A 4,606-nucleotide genomic window follows, 5' to 3' on the forward strand; every position below is an offset into this window, starting at 1 on the left:
GGCATGTAGAGGCATACAGAAGCCTCTGTTCGGGCCTACAGGCCCTCCATGACGAGCACTTAGTGCCATGGTCTAGTTGACTGGATAGGGCTGGGTGCTAGTTTGGACTGGCTGAGCTTGGAGGTCTCTTCCAACCTGCTTGATTCTATGATTCTATGGATTCTGTGTGACCTTCCCTAGGTGCAGGCACTGGCAGGGGGGTGTGGGGGGGTGTGTGTCAACTGGATGATCTTTAGAGGTCCCTTCCAACCCCTATCATTCTGTGATTGTGTGAAAGCTGACACCCCTGATCATGACAACACTGGCCCCGAGGAGTACTGCAGTCACTTGTTACTCTGCCATGAAAAAGGCAAAAGAAAGCCATTCATGGGTCTCAGATCAGATCAATTGTGCTTAAAGATCAAGGCTAAGTGAAATCTCCATCTTGTATGGGTACATGGCTCCCTGTACCTCCTTAATTAGCACCTGTCCAGAAGGAGAGGGTCTCTAAGAGGTGTTTCCCTATAGGCCTTCAGACCTACACCTCAGCTCCAAGCCAGCATGATCAGAATACAACATATCCTCCTCTCTGCTCTCATCTGCCACATCTGTGTGTGATGCAGTCCTTCCAGGCAGGAAAACCACTGCATCCCACATGTGTTTGCACCAGACCAAGTAGAAGTGGAGCTGACATTCCCAACAGGAGTCTTTGGCTCCCTGACAGAAACAATCTCCTCAGCCCCTTTCTGCACTACTGAATTCCTTGTGATGCCCTCAACACCAACAAGGCGTTGACGCTATGAGGTCTGGAGCAACCTGGTCTAGCGGCAGGTGTTCTACAGCAAGGTGATCTACAAGGGCCCTTCCGACCCAGACCATTCTAGGAATCTATGAGTGATATCCAGACCATGTCACAGTCCAGCTTGGATCCAATATCGTTCCCTGCCAGGGAATGTGGTTTGTGACATTCGGACTCTGACACCCAGCACTGTGTGCTCTTGCACCCCTGTGTATTTTTATCAGTGCTGAGCAGAGGAGCAGTTGGCTTTGCACTCCTTATCGACTAAGGCTTCACACACCAGTCCATTTTGTAGGCAAAAGGATTTCGCATTCATTGTGTTGACAAACCGACGTGAAAGCATGGAGGGAAGCCTGTTTGCCAGTCCTGGCACATCCTCCATTCTGTGGAGGAAATGCACTTAGCTTAACTGTCCAATCAACTACGGAGACAAAATGAATTCCATCACAGTTCTGTCAACAAAATGCTAACTTGCTTAAATTATTCTCTCAACAAAATAAATTAACTTAAAGTCCTTTTGTCCACAAAGCAGATGTAAGTGTTTAGTGAAGTCCTGTAAATACTACGATCTGCTAGCGTAGCATGTACAATCCAAACACGCGGCTCGGCTGAGTCAGTTCTTGCCTTTCAGCTTTTCCCTTCCCTCTAAGGTCAGCCTGGTAAGGCCAGGCAGCTGGGAGGCAACACATCACAAAAGCCAACCAGGGCCACGCAGGAGATTCTTTTCTCTATTCTTACTTAATCTCCAGCAACTGGCAGGAAGAATTTGACATAGTGACATACTGAGGTCTGGGAGCTGTGAGAGAGGTCATGGACCTGATGGAGAGGGTCCAGAGGAGGGCTAGAAAAATGCTCTGCTACGAGGACAGGCTGAGGGAGCTGGGCGTGTTCAGCCTGGAGAACAGAAGCCTCCAGGGACACCTAATGGCAACCTGCCAGTACCTGAAGGAGGCTACAGTAAGGTGGCAGAGAGACTGTTTGCAAAGGCCTGCGGGAACAGGACAAGGACAATGGCTTCAAACTAGAGCAGAGCAGATTGAGATTGGATGTGAGGAACAAGTTCTGAACCATAAGGGTGTTTGGAACATTGGCACAGTTTGCCTAGGGAGGTGATTGAGGCCCCATCCCTGGAGATGGACAGGGCTCTGGGTGACCTGATCTAGTTGAGGATGTCCCTGCTGAGTGCAGAGGGGCTTGGACTGGATGAGCTTTGGAGGTCGCTTCCAAAGCAGAACACTCTATAGCAAACTGAAGTATAGCAAACTGAAACAAATCAGTTTGCCAGAAGAGGAGAGGCTTCATCCTTAGATCTGAAGTTTGACTTTGAGTATCCATGACAAATCCTCAGATAAAACAGCAATTTAATGAGGGAGTACTGCTGAGGCACCTTACCAGATTTCATACTGAGCGCATGGGAGTGTGATTACTGTGCTTTTCAGTATTGTAAGTCTAGAGTCCATTATGCTTATGGAAAATGTCCTTCCTTTTCTGTGTTGCTCTGAACTCAAGTCTCAGTCCACATATTCCCATCTTGCTCAGAAATGCCAGAACCTAATGAAGAATGAACTGAAAGCAATCAGACCACAGGTATTGCTGCAGGCAGCAGTGCTGCCCAGGCCAGTGCAAGTGCAAAAGCAACTTCACCAGAACCCGTGGCCATTCATGAGGATATTTCTGGCGTGCCTTCAGAATCACAGAATCACAGAATGTGAGAGGCTGGAAGGGATCTCGAAAGCTTATCCAGAACAAACCCCCTGCCAGAGCAGGATCTCCTGTAGCAGATCACACAGGAACACATCCAGGTGGGTGTTGAGTATATCTCCAGAGAGGGAGACTCCACAGACAGCCTGGGCAGCCTGTTCCAGTGCTCTGACACCCTCACATGGAAAAAATTCTTCCTTCTCATGTTTCAGTGGAACTTCCTATGCCTCAGCTTTCACCATTGCCCCTTGTGCTGATCCTGGGCATTACCCAGCAGAGCCTGGCTGCAGCCTCTCGGCACTCACCCTGCACATCTTTATCAACATGAATGAGATCCAACCGGTGCACTGGAATCAACCAGTGCAGGGGCATCCATGTGGCCCCTCTACCACCTCATCTGCCCCCAAAGCATCCCACTCCAGCCTGCAGAAAAATCCAGGCCAACACACCCTGCAGCTCAAATCCAAATCCTGGTGTTCACTTGGACTTGCCTCCAGAGAGTAAAGCCCCCTGAGACAAGATCAGGCTGCTAAGCAGGTTTTTACAAGCTGTTTCTGTGCACTTTACCAGGCAGTGCCTGCCTGGCTGTGCTGTATTTTCATAAGAAAGGAGCACAGAGATAGTCATGCCGGGATCTTTAGGCACATCAGGCAAGGAATTTGACAGGGCCCTGCAAAAACAAACCTCTTCCATCTACTTTTGCAATATTCTTTCCCTATCATAAACAGGAGGGGCTGTCTTCTTTTAGAGAGTTATTGTGGTTACAATGGAGTTAATTTCCAGGTGTGTGGAAAGTGTACAGTAACAGAAGGAAAAACACTGTATTAATATTTAATAGAACACTTTTTGTAAGCACAAAAAGAATAAAACTCATTCAAATGCAAATGCAGCCTGCAAGGGTGGAGAGAGAGTCCTGTTCTCCTAGTAACATCTTCATTTGGCTACAGACTGGCTGAGTCCTGAGCGAGCTCAGAGTGCCTGTGCGTGTGTGGTGCCAGCCGCGGAAAGCCTGCCGCTGGCAGAAGGGCTGTGCAGGGTTGGAGCAGCAAGCGCAGTGCTGCCTTGGTACAGCCTGGAAACACGGGGCCTTTATTAATCCCTTCAGAGGCACAGATTGCAGCCCCAGAGGGATGAAAGGTGGAGCAGTGACTATGCTGCCTTGTGAGACAGAGCAGCCAAAACCGTGGGCTTCTTCCCTGCAGCTCTTAGGGGAAATGTGTATTCTTCTGTTTTCCTGCGACATGTTCTGAATATACCAAGTGTAGAAAAGGCCTCACCTGTGATTTTCAGTGCAACTCCTATGTGCTTCTGCTGAACAGCACTTCTGAGGCTCTGACCACCAAGGAACACCTAAAGAACACCAAAGAATGCCTCAAAGAAAACATTTCTCCAATTAGTTCTCAAGCACAGCCACCTGGAGCACTGTGCCCAGCTCTGGAGCCCCTGGGACAGGAAAGGTCTGGAGGTGCTGGAAGGTGTCCAGAGAAGGACCACGAGGATGATCAGAGGGATGGAGCTGCTCTGCTGTGGGGACAGGCTGAGAGAGTTGGGGCTGTTCAATCTGGAGAGGAGAAGGCTACCAGGATACCTTCTCGTGGCCTTCCAAGATCTGAAGAGCTCTAAAAGAAAGCCAGGGAGGGACATTTTAGGGTGTCAGGTAGGGACAGGAGTGGGGGGAATGGATCCAAGCTAGAGGAGGGGAGATTGAGATTAGATGTTGGGAAGAAGTTCTTCAGTATGAGGGTGGTGAGACACTGGCACAGGTTGCCCAGGGAGGTGGTGGAAGCCTTATGCTTGGAAGTTTCTAAAGCCAGGCTGGATGTGGCCGTGGGCAACCTGATCTAGTGAGAAGTGTCCCTGCCCGTGGCAGAGGGGATGGAACTGGCTGATCCTTGAGGTCCTCTCCAGCCCTGACAATTCAGTGATAATAGTACGCAGCTGGGAAAGTTGGGAGTGGCACACAGATGTTTGCAAATAACTCTTGAAGATAACCATAAGCACCATCCTGCCTGGAGAATTCTCTGGCAAGCAGCAGCAGGGATTTAAGGACTGTGTGGCAAGGAAATCAGACAGTCTGCTTTCACTGCTGCCACTCTACCTACCTACCTACCTACCATGGAATTACTC

The sequence above is a fragment of the Pogoniulus pusillus genome, chromosome 24 (genome assembly GCF_015220805.1).
Source record: "Pogoniulus pusillus isolate bPogPus1 chromosome 24, bPogPus1.pri, whole genome shotgun sequence".
Classification (NCBI taxonomy): Eukaryota; Metazoa; Chordata; class Aves; order Piciformes; family Lybiidae; genus Pogoniulus; species Pogoniulus pusillus.